A 24,404-nucleotide genomic window follows, 5' to 3' on the forward strand; every position below is an offset into this window, starting at 1 on the left:
CCATATTCCACGTTTTTCTAATTTACGTAATCAATAATATTAAAAGTCAGTAATACAGCCCAATTTTACAAAAAAAAAAGAAGAAAAAAACTGCTTCTGGGGCCAAGGTGTCTGTGTGCAAGAATCGAAACAAAATCAGTGCAGTAGGAAAGAATAATCTTTAAACATTCTTCAGCTGAGGCCTCTCCTTCCCACCTTCTTGCTTGTTTGGGACTAACATACAAAGATCTAACGACTAATCCGCTTTTAGTGTACAACTTTCTAACAATACATAAACTCATGGACCTGGTTTAGCTTCAACTAGATCAGGGGGAATAAGGCACAACAACAACACAAAACATTCTTCTTTCACAAATAGGCCTACATTTACTAGTAGTTTATTGCATTTTTATTCATATATACTATCTATATATTTTTTCTGTTTAGTGCATATATATTTTGATGTGATTATTTGAAACTTATTTAGGTTTACATTGTGAATCAAATATCGATGACTGTGCAAGTAATCCATGTGCTAACGGTGGTATATGCACTGACCTTATTGATGGTTTTCGTTGTGAATGTCCTCGTGGTTATTATGATGCTAGATGCTTATCCGATGTAAATGAATGTGCCAGTAATCCTTGTCGCCATGGAGCAACTTGTGAAGATGGAGTTAATAGATTTATATGCCACTGCCCTCCTGGTGAGTTTATGTTGTGCAACACATTCCTAATCAATACTGAATTTACAATAAGGCAAAGTAGACTTATTTTTGAATTCACTAACTTCTTTTAAATTTTCTGAATGAGTTCAACTCTTCTATTACAATGATCTGGCCAGAGGAAATCGGAACTCTTACCTACTGTTCACAAAATTCTAATGAATCAGAATAGACCCTTCAGCCCTTTTGCTTGAATGTAATCCTGTAAAGAATTAAATTTAAATTTATCTCCTTGAATATGTGCATGAATATGAAACATGTCCGCTCTGACTCTTTTTGTTCCTTTTTATGTAGGAGTCCTATTTTAATCATAAAACTTATTGCAAACAAAAAAAAAATCTTCTTTACTCTTAACTTAGTTTATGAAATATTTTTATAATACGCTAACTAAAATTACTTCCTTTTAACAAATGGAAAAGATCATGCAATTCTTCTTTGTTTATGTCTGTTTAGAGACTAACTAAGTTCCTAACTATGACTGCAATAAATAAAAAAGCTTCTGTTGTATAGGATAGAAAATAAATTATATTAAAATGTTACTGTGAAGGACAGAAAACTGGTCAATGTCAACATCCGCCAGTGAATGTTAATGTTCACATAACAAAGACATGGTGAAGGATTCAATATTTTTGGTGAATCACCAGTGATTGTTATCATAAATTGACCATCATTAATTTATGTAAATTTGTTATAGGATATGGAGGACGCCGATGTGAAATGGATATTGACGAATGCCAGTCAAACCCTTGTCAACATGGGGGAAGTTGCCGAGACTCTTTAGCTAGCTACACATGCACCTGTCTTCCTGGATATTCTGGGAAGAACTGTGAAATCAACATTAATGACTGTGCAATTGATCCTTGTTTAAATGGTGGCTCATGCATTGATCTTGTCAACAGTTACCAGTGCGCATGTGAAGTGCCTTTTACAGGAACAAATTGTGAAATCGAATTGGATCCATGCAGTCCAAACAAGTGCAAAAACAGTGCAAAATGCATTCCATCATTTAACTACCAAGATTTTGCTTGTAGTTGTAATCTAGGCTATACTGGTAAGAACATTTTGATTTATTTATTTTTTCCGGATCTAGTAATAAGGAAACAATAATTTTTTCACAATTGGAGATATTGTTATTAAGGGGAGAAAATACATTGATTGCTTACCAGAGATCTAGTAAGAAATTTCTCAACTGGGGGGGAGGAGGCATAAAAAAAGTGTGATACTTTGAATTGTAAATAGAAGCAGGCATAATTTAATTTTGCACAGAGAGGGGTCTGGACACAGTGACCACCGCCTTTCACCACAGGCTTTTACTTTTCAAAACAGTTATTAGTTACAATCGAAAGATAACAAAATTACCTAACAAAAATTAATGAAAGAATCAGTCATTAATTACAATGATGGTTTTGACTTGATTTCTTATTATAAGGAAACTTTACAACATTAGATTCAAACTTTTTACTGTGCACTTTTCATTGTAAGAAAAGTCAAAGCTAATTGCTCAAAAAAAAAAAAAAAAAAAAAAAAAAAAACTATAAATAATAACTTTAAAACCAAATGAAAACCGAAAAATAAACAGAAAATAAATGTATTAAATTATTTTTGTGTAGAATATCGCATGTGCTGTTTAACCCCAAGCTGCGCTTTTATCTCTCAGTAAGGTAAGATTGTGCATTGGTATGCAAATCTTAATCGTGGATATAATATTATGTCACTATATTATTTTTCCAATTAAACATCAACTAGGCCATAGTGCTATTTACTTAATTTTTACTTCTGTTCATATTGAAAATAAATACTTTACAAAACCAAAAGAAGTTTCAAAACTTGTAACGAAAGGACATGGGAAGCCGATGTAAGCCAAAACTATAAACCGAGGAGGGTGGTTTTCGTTAAATTAAAATATTTTTCATAATCTCTAAAATAACTTGTGAATCATTAAAACGTCTTTTCTTCTCCGACAGGCCGATTGTGTGATGAGGATATAGATGAATGTGAAGTTTCATCTCCTTGTCGCAATGGGCCACATGTGTGAATACTAATGGATCTTACACCTGTACTTGTTCCAAGGGCTATGAAGGGAAAGATTGTCTAATTAATGACTGTGCCTCATGTAAGTGGATTTTTCATTATATTTTATTAGTTATATTCCACTGTAGCATAAATAAAATCTTCCATTGCGAAGACCTTATTTGTGCTACACGAAGGTGGATACAATCAACCCTAGTTTATTGTGGTTAATTCATTCCAGGCTTTACCGCGATAACTGAATTTCCGCGAAGTAGTATTCTGTATTCATAAACCGAATATTTTTCTAACTAGAGCGCATTAACTTATTTAGGGCAATTTAAATAGGTTTTTAGCATAGTTAGAGCCCCCTAGACATAAAAAAGCACCCTAAGCCACCATTACATTTGCATTACTTAATGAGAAAAGGAGATATATTAGATGTAATAGATATTACTTAGTTATTTATTGGGAAATAAAACTACTACATACACACATGCAGTTCTTACACACTACTACTAATCTATGAAAATAGCATAACTTGTTCAATAAAGAATTAATTGCCAGTTAGTGATCATATGTGTCCCCGTTCTTTTTCTACATTTATCCTCATTAAAGGTATTGCGCATACAACATAAAAAGCTAGTACACTGTTGAACACCAATTACAGATGAATTTATCGACTGGTGATGCATACTTTCCAGTTATAGTGTTTAACAGTTAAAATGAAATAGCGATTCCTACACTTTCTTCGGCGATTTTATACCTCCACTTCCTCAACTAGTACAACTACAGCCCCTCAGAAGAGCTTACCTTACTTGGAAGACGTACTATGTTATTCTTTTGTAGGAAAAAGTTTACACGAGTGCATAAAAAAAGGCTAATTACTATATTTAAAAAAAAAACGAAAAAACCGCAATGTAGTGAAGTCGCGAAATTCGAAGCACAAAGTAGCGAGGGACAGCTGTACATTTGAATGATATCGTTGTAATTAACTCGGGAATCGTCAAAATGGATATTTTGCGTGTCTATACGTTCTTAGGCACTTATCCATGTGTGGTCGAGTCGAAAAAAAAAAACTCAGGGACAAACTCTGTTCATTCAGGGGTGAGTAAAATGGAAATTAAGGTCTGAATTTTGAAATATTAATGTACTTACATTAAAGTGAGCATAGTTTTTGGTATAATTTACATTGAGTATATACCCTTGCCCTCCTCCTCCCACCCTCTCGAAAAATTTGAAATGCCGGGTCTGAATAAGCCTACTGCCGAGTCTATTCGTTTGGAATTCATGTAATAAAGCTTTATCAATGAAAATATTGACAATCTGCCTTAGTACATTTAATTCCTTAAAACACTTATGTGATCAGTATAGTATCCTTATATTACGCTGTTATTTTCAAAACTCAGTTGCAAAATATTTACAGCTATAAATTTTCAGAACTGACTTGTGTTTTGCGAGTAAAAAAAATATTCCTCATTATAGCTGTAGAAGTACTATTGATATTTTAACCTAAAATGACTTGAATGAACTTCATTATATAATGATATGCTTATTTCTTTTTAGTTCCATGCCAAAATGGTGGCACCTGTCTCGACGGAGTTGGTGAATACACTTGCTTTTGTGTGGATGGATTTGGGGGTTTGCATTGTGAAACTGACATCAACGAATGTGCGAGTGATCCTTGCCAAAATGGAGCAACTTGCAATGATTATGTCAACAGTTATACTTGTACCTGCCCATCTGGCTTTAGTGGCACCAATTGTCAGACTAACGATGAAGATTGCAATCTAAGGTGAGAAATCATATTCCAGTTTTTAATGAATAGTTAATTTACTTATTTTGTAAGTAAGTGAATTAAAGCATAGCTTAACTCACTGTTTTATTTTTAGTCTCTAACTTATCGTTAAATAAATCTTGAACTTAAAACTGAAAATGTCATATTTTGTGAATTGTTATTTTCATTTATTTACAGTAAACTCCCGATTATCCGCGGAATTGGGTGGCAGAAGTGCCGCGGATAATAAAAATCGCGGATAACCGCAAAAAGACTAAAAAGGGGGACAAATCAGGTAAAAATTGTCCTATCTCAAATTCTTAACTGTATTGATGCATAACACTTTCTGCAGCAAACAGTGAAAATATATAGAGAGTACGGTACAAATGCTTGGATTTTTGCACAACCGAACTTATCATCAATAACAAACAAGTGTATGCATCAATAACAAACAAGTGTATGTACGATGAAGAACGCACAAAAATAATAATAATAATAAAATTAAATTGAATCAATCAAGCAAAAACAATTGAGTGTAAATTTACAATTTTTCAAAAAAAAAAAAAAAGGCCACTGGTATTCGCTTTTTACTGCGAAAATACATGTTCGTGATTGTTGATTGATTCGCGGATAAACCGCTCGCGGATAATCGGGAGTCTACTGTATTTATTTATTTATTTATTTTTTGTGATTTATGTCTAAAGTTGTAATATGGTAAATAAATCTTGAACTTAAAAATTAAAATGTCTTTTTTTTTGTGATTTGTGTCTAAGAACATGAAAACTATCAATTTTGTATGAACAATCATTTGGTTTCAAGTACAAAAAATTCTCTTACTTTTTCATTTTTATTTTTCTTGATTTTCAATTTTGTAAGATTGGCAAGTCCAGGTGGGGTTTTGTTTGTTTATGTTTTTTTAATACTATAGTCATGACTTGAATGCTTTTGTCTATATTGATAGCACTACATTAGATATAAGGTTTTACTACATTTACATAAGTGATAACGAGGAAAAAAATATTTCCCTACAAACACATAAATGTAATTTTTCTAAAAATGTGTACCAATGTAAGGTTTTACTACATTTACATAAGTGATAATGAGGAAATAAATATTTCCTCACAAACATAAATGTAATTGCTGAAAATACACCACCAGCTCAGTTTTTCCATCCGAGGGCTGCAGTTTCGTGCTTTTTAGCACTCATCAGTTCGGAATAGGAATCACATGAGCTGGAGGCGAAAAACCTCTTAAGAGAGCCAAGAGAGCCAAACAAACTGATAGCTAATGTAGAATTAGCACACCAGATGAGTGACCACAGCAATGGTGCTGTTCAACTCACTGCAGTCCTCGGATGGAATGAGAGCTGGTGGTGTATTTTCAGTATTTCTGCCTTAGCCCTAGCTTAGGGCGGTAGTTTACTACAAAATAAATGTGATTGTTTTAAAAATGTATACTAATACACTGTTTATAACCTTGTTTTTAGCTCTTGTATTAATGGAGGCACTTGCATTGATGGCATAAATAATTATACTTGTCGGTGTGCTCCTGGATATACTGGAAGTGACTGCCAACTTCATATTAACGAGTGTGATTCACAACCATGTCGTCACGGCGCCACTTGTGTTGACCACATCGGCTCTTTTACATGTCACTGTCCATTTGGATTCACAGGTTTACAGTGTGAAGTAAGTTGCATTTATTATTTTATTTCTTTTGTTAAATCTTTTATTATCCACAAACATCTTTTGTTGACATAAATCGGTAGTTCCCAACCTGGGCGGCGATTGGACCCAAAGGGGCGATTTGGCTCCTCAAGGGGGCAATAAGGGAATGATGAGTATTTAAAAGGTAGAATTATAATAATAAAAAGCCAGCAAATATCAAAACTGAAAACTTATATGAAACTTATTGTTCAGAGTTCAGACTGGGAATCACAAGTTAAAAAAGAGACAAATTAAAGTTCATGAGCTTCCTCCTCACGCCTCAGTTGAGCCATAAGTAAGTACATATATTATCATTCATTCAAAGTTAATGAATTTTCAAATTTTCACTTTTTTTTAATTGTAAGTGTCAGAGTTTTTAATTCCTCCAAACTCCCATTTAGAAAAGAAAATAATTTCATAAAAAATGTACTTCTGTTTCTAAAAAGTTTGTCAATGATCTTAGTTAAGTGTTTCCCTTCAAATATTTGTCAATTTTGTAAAAGAAAAAAGAAAAAAAAGTACAAAAGATGTTTATTTTTATGTTTATTTTTGTTTTTAATTAAGTTTGGATGAAATTGTTCACCACATAGATTTTATTTATAATTAAAATTAGACATTTATATTTTTAATAATTGTCCACTTGCGGCATGTTACGTTATTTTCAAGGAAGAAGGGGGCGGAGGTGTCAGACAACCTCTAGAGGAGGACAATGGATTCAAAAAGGCTGTGAACTACTGATATAAATCATTTTGAATTTACTGTTCTATTACTCTCTAATTCTTTCATTTTTTATTTTTATGCAGAATTTTGTAGATTGGTGTAGCACAAGTCCTTGTATGAACGGAGCAACATGTAAGCAGATTAATAATACTTATGGATGCACATGCAAGCCTGGATGGACGGGATTGTTATGTGATGTTAGCATGGTCTCTTGCTCAGATGCAGCTTTGAAGAAAGGTATCATTTTAGTTTTTATTTTGATTACAGGTCTGGTTACATCTTTTCCTTCATTGCGTCTTCTCTCTTTCCAAATCTGAGGAAATTACTTTTTAAAAGGAAAAATTAAAATTCCAGTATAACTGTAAAGAAATTTCATTTCCATAATTTTGAGTGGCAGTGCGCTGGAATAACATATGGACAAAAGTTAAGCTATTCAAGTCATTCAAAATAAGCAATGCTTGTAAAATGTTGATACCAAATGTTCATATACTTATATTTTACTTGTAACCTTTATGACTAATACAGTGAAGCACCGGTTATATGTTTCTCTTTTATGCCTTTTTATCATTTATACATTTTTTAATTTAGTCCCTGCAGAGTTTAATACATATTAATGTATCCTGCTATAAGTTTTTTTCATTTGCATGCTTTTTTCATACAGTCCCTTCAGAAACGTATAAACGGTGCTTCACTGTATTTTTCAAAATTAAATAAACTAATGCTCTTTCTACTAGAATAAATTAAAAGTAAATCTGAAAGCAAAGTAAAAAGTTATAAGAAAAGCTTTATATATTATTTCTGTAGCCTGTTTTTGGTTTCTACGCCAAATTTCCCTCAATTCTTGATCGATTTCTTTGATTTACGGCTAATTTTATAGCTTATGGTGCTGGCTACTGACGAAAAATAGACCCAAGGTCTAAAAATTGTTTCTTTTAGCCGAAAAAACTGTTTTAAAGAACCAGAATAAGGTTTTCGGTCAAACTTATAACTTTAATTTGCGCTATGACCGACAGAGCTGAGTATCTTGATCGGCAGAGCGTTCTCTTCGTAACCGGGAGAATGCGTGTTCGGGCCCACGTCCGGACAAGCTGCAACAAAAAAATTAGAGAAATATCGCGCATTACATGAATACTGAATTAAATGAATAACACCTATGAGGGAATAGAATAAATGCGAAGGAAATGCTCCTTGCTGACATGAAAACATTCAGTGATTTTGTGCTAAATTACTTCGAAATTGCACGTTTTTTTTTTTTTTCTGAAGCTTTGTCTCTGGAAAGAAAATTAAAGCATAATGTAAGCGAAAATATAAGTAACAGGTTTAAGATTTCAGACTACAATAGAATTGTTTTTTGTTCAGAAAAAAAATAATAAACCGTATATTGAAATGTATATTCTTCTAATGAGTTTTTGACTCTTTGTACAAATAAATAAAATACTACCTCAATTTGAAGGGTAAAATATATATATTTTCTTCTTTTTGCTAAAAAACAAATAGCTTATCACATTTTTACTACATTCGAAAAGCTACGCTTAAAAAAGAGCATAGTTCATTTTATTTTTTATTTTAACCGTGCTGTTAAATGATGAACACGTGCTGCCACCTAAGTTATAACAGTTTATGCAGCCTGCGATAACAAATTGTAAAAATTAAAAAAAAAAAAACAATTTTCTTCAATATCTTATCTTATATACTAATCCCCTCTCATTTTAAAACTTATCAGGCTGTCCAATGACGAAAAAAAGACTTACGGTCGAAAATTCAAGTTTTCGAAATCGCCTCTTGCTGTTTCAAAACCTTGATGCTGCCTGTAGTTCTTCTTATGCATTTTTTAGAGCAAAGTTCTAATGCAGTTTTCCAATTTTTACGTCGCTTTCGGCAAAAAAAAAAAAAAATATAGCCTTTGTGTGTGTTCATATTTTAATAAAGCTTAACAGCACTGGACTTAGTTGTTCGGTTTAATTGATAATTTTTATCGGTAGAGCATTCGGCTATAAACTATCTGAACTTCGGGCAAGCTTGGGCTGTCCGACATAATATCAAATTTATATTAGTATTACGCATTACATGTGCTCATAACAAACACACCTAATAAAATAAATGCAGTGGGAATGCTACTTGGTGTTTCGACTCCTTTATGCAGGCTACAGTTATCATTCGGATAATTTGATTGTTAATCGAACTGTGTTCTTTGACTACAGCCAGACCACTCAACATAATGTAAGCATAAAAAAGTATTTGATTTACCTAAAGAAATCCTTTTTGTGCAGAAAAACATTTTTATTGTATGCTAAAATGTACATGTTTCTAATAGCAGTGTTCGACCTTTTGTACAAATGAAAAAATACTACGCCCGATTAAAACTATGAGTTTCACTCAGTAAACCTTTATTTTTTTATTCGCGCGAATACGATATAAAGCATTAAAAGTATTATCAACTTCATTAGCAAGAAATTATTTTCTACTCCTCTGCTTTCTGCTGAAAAAAAAATACATTTTGTCTACGTTCGAAAAATTACACTTAAGAACGGACTCAGTTCAACTGGTTTTGGTTTTGAATTTTTGAAGTGTTCGATTAAAAGAGAAACATGTGAGGGCATTAAGCCGTAACGGTTAAAGCAACCTTTTACCTGAAATAGTTCAATATTCAAAGATAAAAACACTTATTTTCAATCAAATTTATTACTTCTCTAGAATGTTTGTTTCAATCGCTACGTGAAATCTTCGTCATTCTTTAATCAAATTCCATGCTTTGCGAATAATTTTAAATCGTATCATGCTGGTTAATGACAAAACACAGATGCATGATCTTATTATTATTATTTTTTTTGGAAAAAAGCTTTTTTGCTGTTTTTACTACGCATTCCATCAATGAATAGCTTTCGAAAAGGAAGGCGCAATTGCTAGGTTTGTTGGGGTGTCGGGCTGTTAGTCAGAATGGCGCCAATTCGAATACGTGCCAATAAATATCTCTTTAATGTTTCTTTTTTTCCCGTCAGATGCTGACATGTGCAGGACTGTATTTGCCACAGCCTGTTTTTTCACATGCACAATTATTGCTTTTTCACGAGTCACCACTCAGCCACACTTTTAATGACATTCATGTTTGCATTGAAAATATGTACGATTAAAAGGGGAGCTATGATCAAATTATCACAACGTTGTATTTAACGAGGTTTTGTTACTGATGTCTTTAAATTACATGCCTTCTCTTCTGCGCTTACTTTTTTTTCGGTTCTTCTTCATAATGTTCTTTCTTTGAAATTCTTAAAGAGCGAAATGCCTTATGAAACGATTTGAAGCACAGTGCGGAGTTCCGCACGGGTCGACTAGTATTCTTATTAAAGTAGTAATTGATGCTGGCATTGTTTTGCTAATTCTACTGTTAATGTTGTATACAGTTTTTTTTTACATCATTAAAAACCACTTGTGTTTAGATTTGGTCTTTGACAAATCTTTAAACGTCTTAATCTGAAAATGTGCATTTTGTAGCTCATAAAAATTGTGTACTAAATGTATTTTTAGCGAAGATTCCTACAAACACAGTATTAAACGAACCAGGAAATAAAACAGTTTAAAAAAAAAGAAACAACACAGTCACTAAACACAAAATACATTCATTTGGTTTATCCAAACAGTACTGCTTTTGTGTGACAAACAATGCGCCGATAAGGTCATGGTTTCGAGCTCTAATCTCATGCCACAACATCAATCATAAGGCGCCTATATAGGGGCCTTATACCAATCATAAGGCGCCTATATAGGGGCCTTATACCAATCATAAGGCGCCTATATACCAAGGGCGCCTATAAAGGGGGCAGGGGGGGGGGGCTCGAGCCCCCCTTAGAAACTAGAACTTCCTTGCTTTCAGTACTTTTTTCTTTGAAAAAATGTAAAAACATTTCTTCTCCAGACGTTAATGAATAAGTTATTAAAAATTTCAAATTTTAGTGACACTAATCTGTCCTGAAATCTGTTTCCATGGGGAAATTATCCTGCTAAACCATAGTTAAAATATCTGAGCCCCCCCCCTTGCAATTTTGTGAATGGGCACCCATGGCCCTTACATGAAAAACATTTTCATGTAAGGACCTATGATTGACAAAACCTCCTTCCACCGGAGAAAAATTGTTTTTCCAGTATTATAGACCTAATGCAGATTTATTTTTTCCTTTGTAGGTACTTCACTTGGAAATTTGTGTCAAAATGGTGGCAGGTGTGAAGATATAGGCAACAGTCATAGATGTATTTGTGTAACTGGGTATGAAGGCAGTTATTGTCAGCATGAAATCAATGAATGTTCTTCACAGCCTTGTCATAATGGAGCTACATGTAAAGATCTTGTTGGAAGATACTCTTGTTCTTGTCCACCAGGCTTCAAAGGTTAGTAATTTAATGCATTATATTGGCTGTTTGTATTTTGTATTTTGCCTCGTAAAGATAACTGATATTTCATTTAATAATCTATTCACATTTTACGTGGCTCTGTTTAACGATTTCCTGTGTCTTATTTTCTCCTGTTTTATAAGGAAGTGAACATTTTTTTTAATGGTAATTTAATTTTGAATTCTTCCAATACATTCAGCTCATTTTTGCTGAAAAGTGAAAACCATATTTTTATTTACTTATTTCAAAGATTAGTTTTATTTTTTTTGTGAGAAAAAAATCAACAACTGCATTCTGTTATTGTGCTGTATAGTTTTAATGGAAGTATGGTTTGAATATATTTTTAATAAACAAAACTGAAACAATATAAAAATTGCGATATTTTTCTCTTTAAATATATTTATCCTATTGGAGTTTTAATGGAACTTATTATTCTCATCTTTTAACATATCATTTTCCATGAAATTTTTTGCACATTTTAAGATGAAGTTTTTGTGTTTTGCTGTAGTATTATTTCTGTATACAATTAAGTTCATTGCGAAACAGCTATTTTTTTAGTAGAGGCTGTATGTTCTTATTCTTGTTTGTGTGTAAGATGCAATAGAGATACTATCAATGATGTGTACATTATAAATGCTGGAAAAAATATAGATAACTGCTTTGTTGGCATTGATTTTGTTAATTTGAAGGTTTATATAATTGGATTTTTTAACTATCTCTAATTATAAAATTATTTGAAATTTATTGATTCATTTTTACAGGACTGAATTGTGAACATAACATCGATGTCTGCTTTCCCAATCAATGTAGAAATGGGGGGACTTGTCATGATCTTGTCAATAGTTTTGTATGTTCTTGTCCTCATGGAACTCAAGGTATCTTATGTGAAATAAATATTAATGAATGTTTCGAAGGAGCTTGTCATCATGGAGGTACATGCATTGATAAAGTTGGAAATTACGAATGCCAGTGTCCACCAGGCTTTGTTGGTCCAAGGTAAGTTACTGTACTAAAATGTAGTAAGTGTGATTTGCAAGTTCATTTCAGCCATTTAATTAATATTTTTAGTGCTAAAAATTAATTTAAATGTTCCTTTTTTTCCCATGCCGTCTTGACACTTTAACTTTATATTGTCCCTTTTTTTTCAATAATAATAGTAGTACTATAAAAATAGTATTTAATTTCTTTGAAATAAATCATGTTAGCTAAAATATTTTTTGAATTAGTTGTTTTTATTTTAAGGGTTTTCCTGAGATATAGTGAACTTAAAGTCAGTATCAAAAATGATTTGTTAACTGTTAACTTAAAAGGTTTTCAATTATTAGAATATTGTGGTTCAAAACAATATTCTTTCCCTGAATTGCTTTGTTTCTATTTTAATAGATTTTTGTATAGAATGCAATATCTCTTATTTTGAAGGTGTGAAGGAGATGTGAATGAATGTCTTTCGAATCCTTGTTATGCTATTGGAACTCAAGACTGTGTTCAGTTGATCAATGACTATCGTTGTGACTGTAAACCTGGGTACATGGGACGCCATTGTGAATCAAAGATAAATTTCTGTGCTTCCAATCCTTGTTTAAATGGAGGTGTTTGCACAAGTGTAGCTCAAGGACATGCATGCATCTGTGCTGATGTAAGTTGTTCTTAAAATTTATTATGACTTTTGGAAGTTGACTTGTGAATATAAAAATATATTAAAATAAAGAGTGTTTTGAGCATAATTTTTGAAAAATCATTAAAATATTTTTGTTAAGCATTTCTAATCATTTATGAAAAATACTTTTAAAAATGTTTAATGGTTTCCTTGCATGAATTTGAAGTTGATATTTATTGGAGCCATCCAGAGAATGAGGTCGTTTCCAAAATTTTAAAAGTATTTTTTTCTGAAAGAGCGTGCTTAAAAACATAGAATTTGACCGTTTTTAAAATAATTTCTTTAAGTTTTATATTTTTAAAAAATTACTTAAATAAGTGCTCTTTCATTGTTTAACGCTTTTCGATTCGATTCCGAGTCATAACTGACTACAACTGTATTATGTCGAGGGATCTGCATACTAAGTGCCTTGCCTCCATTATTTTTTGTACCGATAGATGGCAGCACCACCACCGGATCCAACAGTTAATGAGAATTTTGAACTAATCCAGGAGCTAATAGCTACCTGAAATTAGCACCCCCAGAGGTATCGTTTCACTTGGAGGACATTGAGACCACGAGCATATTTAACGTCGCCCAGTCCCCTTTATTGACGACGGTGGGTCTTCGACCATCGAGGTTCGAACCCGAGGCCCTCCGGCTCCGAATCCGACACTCTACCGATCGGGCTACCACGGCCCCTTAACGCTTTTGCCGATGACATCACAAATGATGAAATGCCATTCAGTGTTGCCATCACGGTCCAAAATATTTAATTCGCATCTTTATTCACGTGTATTGGCAACGATGTGGTTGATATCAAGCCTAGAGCGCAATTGTAATTCGCTTCTTGATTATCATAACATGGAAATGCGGTAGAAAGATGCGCCATAGTGCATCATTTGTGACGTCATAAAGACCAAGTCTTGTTTGAAGAATCGGACATTTAAAAAAATTAATTAAAAAATAATTGTTAGGAAAATGAAAGTATTTTCTAAGTCCATGTTATTTTTTTGCTTATTCTATTAATTTCAGTGACAAAATACTACTTTTGACTGAAGGAAACAACCCCATTGACTTCACCCTAGGAAAACATTTTTACAACACTGCTCCCAACAAACACACCTGGAGTGTGTTTTAAAATTGACTTAATACCAGCATCATAAAACATAGAAAACTTATAGCTTACATTGATAGGTAAGAGGGGAACTATTCCTACAAAACAATTTAGAAACTGAAACTTCAAAATTGAAATTTAGGAAATTTGTGGTGAGGAAGGGGTTTGGGAGTTGTCTTCCGAAAATTCTTTGATGCTGAAATATTTAAAGCGCCACTTCAGGCTATATTTGAGTGCCTTAAGAGGGATGTGATTCGGGAACCCTGCCTGGGGTTAGGATTCAGTTCCCCTATTTCTTTTTTTAATTAATGAATGTTGGAAAGGGTATCTTGTTTAAAAAATATATCTACTTCCCTGAAGCGATTTTTTATTGCTAATTTCACCACCTGCTATCTTATAAAAGAATTCTTTTTCAAATGAAGACTGTGGGGAATGGTGACAGTTCATTATCATTAGTCGGCCTTACCCTTCCCCCACCTTTCCTTCTTTTCTAGTTTATTGGCGCTACCTTGGGTAGGCTTTCGAATCAGAACTGATTTATGTTGCAAAAGTGAAAATCTTATGTCCTAAGCGATTTTATTGCTACAATAAAAATGTTTACGATCGGCAAAAAACTAATGGTGGGATGCTGCAAACGCTTTTACCCCTTACATTATCCAACATCAACTAAAATTGCGTTTTGGAAACTTCAATTTTGAAATATTGCCAAAGGAGGGTTCCTGAACTCTATCCCTTAAGTAGTGCATTCAAAAAGCGTATAAACGTTGTGAAATTTAAATTACGATTTCGTTTTTAAATCTTCAATTTCGGGGAAATCCCATAGCGTCCCCTCCCCTTCCCCTCTTTCTTTAATATTTTTTGAAGGTTGCCCAATATTGTGATTTTGGGACTATCAGTTTGAAATAATTGATGTAAGAGTCCCTGAACCCCTCCTTTCTCTGATCTTTACCAAAATGGCCTACCACAGCGTTTTTTGGACTTAAATTTGAAAAAATTTCTGGGGGAGAGCCCCCAGACCTCCCCCCCCCCACACACACCTTTTTTTGGTCGGATTTTAGATTTTTTGGAATTATGATGACAAAACACTTAAATATTACAATTTTAAAGGCTTAAAATTTAAATCAAACATTCTAAAACTGGCATTGTTAAAATCTGCAACATTTATGCATACAAATTTTTTCTTAAGCCCGCATGCAGGGGGGGGGGGACTGAAAATATTTTCCGTCTTGAACACATCACTAAACTTGCACCCCCATGATGCAGTCGAACCCCGCTATAGTGAACCCGGGATATAACGATCCTCCGGTTGTAACGAACCTTTTAAATGCTACCAACTGAAGTCCTGTGTTGGCTGAGGTACTTTCAAACACTTATAAGAGAATTTTTCGAACGTCACTTTGTATGACTTGATTTAAAAATGGGGAATTTTTGATTCCTTAATACAGTCGAACCCCGCTATAGTGAACCCGTTATACAAAGATCCTTCGGTTGTAACGAACCTTTTAAATGCTACCAACTGAAGTCCTGTGTTGGCTGAGGTACTTTCAAACACTTATAAGAGAATTTTTCGAACGTCACTTTGTATGACTTGATTTAAAAATGGGGAATTTTTGATTCCTTAATACAGTCGAACCCCGCTATAGTGAACCCGTTATACAACGATCCTTCGGTTGTAACGAACCTTTTAAATGCTACCAACTGAAGTCCTGTGTTGGCTGAGGTACTTTCAAACACTTATAAGAGAATTTTTCGAACGTCACTTTGTATGACTTGATTTAAAAATGGGGAAATTTTGATTCCTTAATACAGTCGAACCCCGCTATAGTGAACCCGGGATATAACGATCCTCCGGCTGTAACGAACCTTTTAAATGCTACCAACTGAAGTCCTGTGTTGCCTGAGGTACTTTCAAACACTTATAAGAGAATTTTTCGAACGTCACTTTGTATGACTTGATTTAAAAATGGGGAATTTTTGATTCCTTAATACAGTCGAACCCCGCTATAGTGAACCCGGGATAGAACGATCCTCCGGTTGTAACGAACCTTTTAAATGCTACCAACTGAAGTCCTGTGTTGGCTGAGGTACTTTCAAACACTTATAAGAGAATTTTTCGAACGTAACTTTGTATGACTTGATTTAAAAATGGGGAATTTTTGATTCCTTAATACAGTCGAACCCCACTATAGTGAACCAGGGATATAACGATCCTCCGGTTGTAATGAACCTTTTAAATGCTACCAACTGAAGTCCTGTGTTGGCTGAGGTACTTTCAAACACTTATAAGAGAATTTTTCGAATGTCACTTTGTATGACTTGATTTAAAAATGGGGAATTTTTGATTCCTTAATACAGTCGAACCCCGCTATAGTGAACCCGGGATATAACGATCCTCCGGTTGTAACGAACCTTTTAAATGCTACCAACTGAAGTCCTGTGTTGGCTGAGGTACTTTCAAACACTTATTAGAGAATTTTTCGAACGTCACTTTGTATGACTTGATTTAAAAATGGGGAATTTTTGATTCCTTAATACAGTCGAACCCCGCTATAGTGAACCCGTTATACAACGATCCTTCGGTTGTAACGAACCTTTTAAATGCTACCAACTGAAGTCCTGTGTTGGCTGAGGTACTTTCAAACACTTATAAGAGAATTTTTCGAACGTCACTTTGTATGACTTGATTTAAAAATGGGGAAATTTTGATTCCTTAATACAGTCGAACCCCGCTATAGTGAACCCGGGATATAACGATCCTCCGGCTGTAACGAACCTTTTAAATGCTACCAACTGAAGTCCTGTGTTGCCTGAGGTACTTTCAAACACTTATAAGAGAATTTTTCGAACGTCACTTTGTATGACTTGATTTAAAAATGGGGAATTTTTGATTCCTTAATACAGTCGAACCCCGCTATAGTGAACCCGGGATAGAACAATCCTCCGGTTGTAACGAACCTTTTAAATGCTACCAACTGAAGTCCTGTGTTGGCTGAGGTACTTTCAAACACTTATAAGAGAATTTTTCGAACGTAACTTTGTATGACTTGATTTAAAAATGGGGAATTTTTGATTCCTTAATACAGTCGAACCCCACTATAGTGAACCAGGGATATAACGATCCTCCGGTTGTAATGAACCTTTTAAATGCTACCAACTGAAGTCCTGTGTTGGCTGAGGTACTTTCAAACACTTATAAGAGAATTTTTCGAATGTCACTTTGTATGACTTGATTTAAAAATGGGGAATTTTTGATTCCTTAATACAGTCGAACCCCGCTATAGTGAACCCGGGATATAACGATCCTCCGGTTGTAACGAACCTTTTAAATGCTACCAACTGAAGTCCTGTGTTGGCTGAGGTACTTTCAAACACTTATTAGAGAATTTTTCGAACGTCACTTTGTATGACTTGATTTAAAAATGGGGAATTTTTGATTCCTTAATACAGTCGAACCCCGCTATAGTGAACCCGTTATACAACGATCCTTCGGTTGTAACGAACCTTTTAAATGCTACCAACTGAAGTCCTGTGTTGGCTGAGGTACTTTCAAACACTTATAAGAGAATTTTTCGAACGTCACTTTGTATGACTTGATTTAAAAATGGGGAATTTTTGATTCCTTAATACAGTCGAACCCCGCTATTGTGAACCCGGGGTACAACGATCCTCCGGCTGTAACGAACCTTTTAAATGCTACCAACTCAAGTCCTGTGTTGGCTGAGGTACTTTCAAACACTTATAAGAGAATTTTTCGAACGTAACTTTGTATGACTTGATTTAAAAATGGGGAATTTTTGATTCCTTAATACAGTCGAACCCCGCTATAGTGAACCCGGGATAGAACGATCCTCCGGTTGTAACGAACCTTTTAAATGCTACCAACTGAAGTCCTGTGTTGGCTGAGGTACTTTCAAACACTTATAAGAGAATTTTTCGAACGTAACTTTGTATGACTTGATTTAAAAATGGGGAATTTTTGATTCCTTAATACAGTCGAACCCCGCTATAGTGAACCCGGGATAGAACGATCCTCCGGTTGTAACGAACCTTTTAAATGCTACCAACTGAAGTCCTGTGTTGGCTGAGGTACTTTCAAACACTTATAAGAGAATTTTTCGAACGTAACTTTGTATGACTTGATTTAAAAATGGGGAATTTTTGATTCCTTAATACAGTCGAACCCCGCTATAGTGAACCCGGGATAGAACGATCCTCCGGTTGTAACGAACCTTTTAAATGCTACCAACTGAAGTCCTGTGTTGGCTGAGGTACTTTCAAACACTTATAAGAGAATTTTTCGAACGTAACTTTGTATGACTTGATTTAAAAATGGGGAATTTTTGATTCCTTAATACAGTCGAACCCCACTATAGTGAACCAGGGATATAACGATCCTCCGGTTGTAATGAACCTTTTAAATGCTACCAACTGAAGTCCTGTGTTGGCTGAGGTACTTTCAAACACTTATAAGAGAATTTTTCGAATGTCACTTTGTATGACTTGATTTAAAAATGGGGAATTTTTGATTCCTTAATACAGTCGAACCCCGCTATAGTGAACCCGGGATATAACGATCCTCCGGTTGTAACGAACCTTTTAAATGCTACCAACTGAAGTCCTGTGTTGGCTGAGGTACTTTCAAACACTTATTAGAGAATTTTTCGAACGTCACTTTGTATGACTTGATTTAAAAATGGGGAATTTTTGATTCCTTAATACAGTCGAACCCCGCTATAGTGAACCCGTTATACAACGATCCTTCGGTTGTAACGAACCTTTTAAATGCTACCAACTGAAGTCCTGTGTTGGCTGAGGTACTTTCAAACACTTATAAGAGAATTTTTCGAACGTCACTTTGTATGACTTGATTTAAAAATGGGGAAATTTTGATTCCTTAATACAGTCGAACCCCGCTATAGTGAACCCGGGATATAACGATCCTCCGGCTGTAACGAACCTTTTAAATGCTACCAACTGAAGTCCTGTGTTGCCTGAGGTACTTTCAAACACTTATAAGAGAATTTTTCGAACGTCACTTTGTATGACTTGATTTAAAAATGGGGAATTTTTGATTCCTTAATACAGTCGAACCCCGCTATAGTGAACCCGGGATAGAACGATCCTCCGGTTGTAACGAACCTTTTAAATGCTACCAACTGAAGTCCTGTGTTGGCTGAGGTACTTTCAAACACTTATAAGAGAATTTTTCGAACGTCACTTTGTATGACTTGATTTAAAAATGGGGAATTTTTGATTCCTTAATACAGTCGAACCCCGCTATTGTGAACCCGGGGTACAACGATCCTCCGGCTGTAACGAACCTTTTAAATGCTACCAACTCAAGTCCTGTGTTGGCTGAGGTACTTTCAAACACTTATAAGAGAATTTTTCGAACGTCACTTTGTATGACTTGATTTAAAAATGGGGAATTTTTGATTCCTTAATACAGTCGAACCCCGCTATAGTGAACCCGGGATAGAACGATCCTCCGGTTGTAACGAACCTTTTAAATGCTACCAACTGAAGTCCTGTGTTGGCTGAGGTACTTTCAAACACTTATAAGAGAATTTTTCGAACGTAACTTTGTATGACTTGATTTAAAAATGGGGAATTTTTGATTCCTTAATACAGTCGAACCCCACTATAGTGAACCAGGGATATAACGATCCTCCGGTTGTAATGAACCTTTTAAATGCTACCAACTGAAGTCCTGTGTTGGCTGAGGTACTTTCAAACACTTATAAGAGAATTTTTCGAATGTCACTTTGTATGACTTGATTTAAAAATGGGGAATTTTTGATTCCTTAATACAGTCGAACCCCGCTATAGTGAACCCGTTATACAACGATCCTTCGGTTGTAACGAACCTTTTAAATGCTACCAACTGAAGTCCCGTGTTGGCTGAGGTACTTTCAAACACTTATAAGAGAATTTTTCGAACGTCACTTTGTATGACTTGATTTAAAAATGGGGAATTTTTGATTCCTTAATACAGTCGAACCCCGCTATAGTGAACCAGGGATATAACGATCCTCCGGTTGTAATGAACCTTTTAAATGCTACCAACTGAAGTCCTGTGTTGGCTGAGGTACTTTCAAACACTTATAAGAGAATTTTTCGAACGTCACTTTGTATGACCTGATTTAAAAATGGGGAATTTTTGATTCCTTAATACAGTCAAACCCCACTATAGTGAACCCGGGGTACAACGATCCTCCGGCTATAACGAACCTTTTAAATGCTACCAACTGAAGTCCTGTGTTGGCTGAGGTACTTTCAAACACTTATAAGAGAATTTTTCGAACGTCACTTTGTATGACCTGATTTAAAAATGGGGAATTTTTGATTCCTTAATACAGTCAAACCCCACTATAGTGAACCCGGGGTACAACGATCCTCCGGCTATAACGAACCTTTTAAATGCTACCAACTGAAGTCCTGTGTTGGCTGAGGTACTTTCAAACACTTATAAGAGAATTTTTCGATCGTCACTTTGTATGACTAGATTTAAAAATGGGGAATTTTTGATTCCTTAATACAGTCGAACCCCGCTGTAGTGAACCCGTTATACAACGATCCTTCGGTTGTAACGAACCTTTTAAATGCTACCAACTGAAGTCCTGTGTTGGCTGAGGTACTTTCAAACACTTATAAGAGAATTTTTCGAACGTCACTTTGTATGACTTGATTTAAAAATGGGGAATTTTTGATTCCTTAATACAGTCGAACCCCGCTATAGTGAACCAGGGATATAACGATCCTCCGGCTATAACGAACCTTTTAAATGCTACCAACTGAAGTCCTGTGTTGGCTGAGGTACTTTCAAACACTTATAAGAGAATTTTTCGAACGTCACTTTGTATGACTTGATTTAAAAATGGGGAATTTTTGATTCCTTAATACAGTCGAACCCCGCTATAGTGAACCCGGGGTACAACGATCCTCCGGCTATAACGAACCTTTTAAATGCTACCAACTGAAGTCCTGTGTTGGCTGAGGTACTTTCAAACACTTATAAGAGAATTTTTCGAACGTCACTTTGTATGACTTGATTTAAAAATGGGGAATTTTTGATTCCTTAATACAGTCGAACCCCGCTATAGTGAACCCGTTATACAACGATCCTTCGGTTGTAACGAACCTTTTAAATGCTACCAACTCAAGTCCTGTGTTGGCTGAGGTACTTTCAAACACTTATAAGAGAATTTTTCGAACGTCACTTTGTATGACTTGATTTAAAAATGGGGAATTTTTGATTCCTTAATACAGTCGAACCCCGCTATAGTGAACCCGGGGTACAACGATCCTCCGGCTGTAACGAACCTTTTAAATGCTACCAACTGAAGTCCTGTGTTGGCTGAGGTACTTTCAAACACTTATAACAGAATTTTTCACACAAGTTACGACTGCTTTCCGCGATCGTAGAATCGGGGAAGTTTTCAGGGCTAAATCGGGTTATTGTCGAGGAACTTTTTTCTCCGGGATTGTGTTCGCAGGGTTTAAGCTAGGTTCAAAAGTTCTCTAGCATAAAAGCTAAAATTGATGGAAAAACGTTAGCAAAATGCTAAAATGTTACACATTCTCATATATTTATATATGCCTCAGTGTGTTTTATCGCCAGTTGAAAGTAAAATTCATATTTCATTTGTGACATCCTTGAAGAAATAAGTAAAACAGCAATTTTTTTAAAACATAAAATAAAAAATGAAAACATGATTGGTGTTTATGCAGTCCCCTCCTCCTAATAAAGCAGTTTTTGGCGGGGCATAATGCTGGATAAGACTAAAATTTATTGAACCTAATTGTAGTTTAAACATCTTAGCTAAGATTTAAAAAAAATATTAGATTGATTATCGCCATGCACACTTTCTCTGTAGGATCATACATTTCATCTTCATTTAAAAAACTAATTTATTTATTTATTTTTTTTTGAGCAAAAAAGCGAAAATGCATTGCTTTATTTTCGCAATTCACACTGTTAAAAATTTTCCGGAAAATTTACGGTAATTGTTACTGGCATCCATGTTGCCAGTAACTATTACCATAAAAATCAAATGTTACTGTAAAATTTTACGGTTTCCTCGGTAGGCCACAGCAACCAATTGGCGCTGGTATCGCTTATTTCTCCGGTATAAATTACCGTAAAAATCAGCGATGCGTTAGCGATGCCATTTTACAGTAACAATTACCAGAAAATCTTTCTGAATTTTTAACAGTGCAGATAGTGTTTTTGCATTATGGGAAAAATGCGACCGTAGCGGAAACCCTCTTCTCGGAGATCTGACGGCTTTCTCTTTTCTTCTCCGCAGTTTTGGCGGAGTTGAGTCGTGAAAAGGCCGACCTAGAGTCTCGCCTCGAGGAGCGTGAAAGGCGCAGGCAGGAGCTCAGACGCCGGGAGCCCAAGACACGGGAGCCTGACCCTCGGGAGCCTGTACCACGGGAACCCGAACCCTGTAGGTTGCGACAACTGTTACTTTCAGTAACATCTGATTATTCTGTTTTTTTTAATAAAAAAAGTTGGATTTTCTTTATTTAATAAAGACTGTTTCGATCTTTTTTAAATCTTTAAAACTTTATGTTTATAAATACAAAGCAATAAAAAACAATGTATATTTTCTACGGAAGATGAAAAAGCCACTTTTCAACAAGGTTGGATTTTTTGTGAAAAATATTTTTTTTTTTTTGATTTAAATTAGGTTTTTTGATTTTTTTTTCAAGTCTAAAATAATTTTTTTTTGAAAACTTTTTATATTGCTTAGCATTTATTAATATAACATTTCATACCGAGTTAACCTCCCATGCCTACATATATACACAGGCCTACATACACACTGGCCTACACATGCCTGCACACAGATACAAACACAAATGCCTACACACATACACATACCCCCTACACACAAACACACGTACCATCCACACATGCGCCTACACAAACGCACGCGCATTCATACACAAATACACATGCACACACACAGAAACACAAACACACAGCTACATACGCATACACCTACACACATACACAAGCATACAGAAAGACATACGCATACACACATGCATTCATGCCTGCACACAGACACAAACACACATGCCTACACGCACATATCCCCTACAAACACACACACCCCCACACGCAAACACACGCCTACATATACACACACTCATGATTGCAAAAAACATAATTTGAATTCAAGATGACAAAATTCAAATTATTATTTTTATTTTAAAATATTTAAAAAAATAACAACTCCATTGTTGTGTAAACTAAATAGTGACGATTTTCTCTCTTCCACAGATCGTGACGCCGCCTCCCCATCGCCGGCGCTCGACCCCCGCCTGGAACTCCGCACGTGGCGCTGGTCCACCTCCTCCGCCTCCAGCAGCCCCCGGCGCTCCCCCTCGCCGCCGACGGAGGGACCCCGCCCGGATGCCGCCGCCCCGGAGGACGCCCGCCCGGACGACGCCGGTTCTCCGGACAACTTTGCCGGTCCTGTTGCCGGGGACGTTGGGGGCGTCGCGACTCTGCGCCGGCGTCAGCGCCTGATACCGCCGCCGCTGCCGCAATTCGCGCCGGCGTCCGACCGGCGAGTGAGGCGGCCGGTGGAGCGGTACCAGGCGCCCGCCGACGCGGTGCCGCGCCGCCCTCGTTTGCCGCCCCCGAGCAGGCGCCCGCGCCGCGTCCGGTAAGCAGGTGAGTGGAGTTCCCTCGGCATCCCTTCGATCGATTCGCAACCCTTTTAGCGTTTGGTACGGACGGGGGGGACATATGGTCCGAACGGGGGGGGGGCATTTTGTCCCGACGGGGTTACATTCGTTCCGGACGGGGGGGGGGGGGGACGTTTCGTCCCGACGGTCATCTAGTCCGAACGAGGGAGAGGAGGGAACTTTTTTGTTGAGGGCAGGGAGGGGAGGGCTTTTCGTATCGACCCGGATCAAAAAAATTTTCTCCACACACACAAACTACATACGGATACTTAACCGTGCTATTGGGACTAAGGAATCCAATTTCTTATTTTACAAAATATGTATTGACAGGGCCCAATAATACATGCTGATTTTACTACCGTTTTTCGGTACCTTCACAAAAATCTTATTTCAAAATCGGTATTTTCACAAAAATCAAGTTATAAAATCAGCAGCTTTACAAAACTAACTTTGAAAATCTAGAAACAATATTAAAAAATCGAAAATTTTACAACAATCTGTATTCTAAAATAGAAAACTTGTTTTTCTGTTAAAAACACAGTTTACTCATAAAATGAAATGCTAAGATGATTTAAATGAACAATCGCTTAGGTAACAACTTTTTCATAGTATTAAACTCATTTTTAGCTGTTTTTCGCCAAATTGCA

General features: G+C 35.7%; 1 pseudogene; it reads left to right on the plus strand.

Annotated features, from left to right (window-relative positions):
* The window catches only part of LOC129233184 (neurogenic locus Notch protein-like), a 36,979-nt pseudogene extending 13,244 nt beyond the window's left edge, over positions 1-23,735 (plus strand).
* Positions 23,736-24,404: the final 669 nt, after the last annotated feature.

Source organism: Uloborus diversus, unplaced genomic scaffold (assembly GCF_026930045.1).
Source record: "Uloborus diversus isolate 005 unplaced genomic scaffold, Udiv.v.3.1 scaffold_231, whole genome shotgun sequence".
Taxonomy (NCBI): domain Eukaryota; kingdom Metazoa; phylum Arthropoda; class Arachnida; order Araneae; family Uloboridae; genus Uloborus; species Uloborus diversus.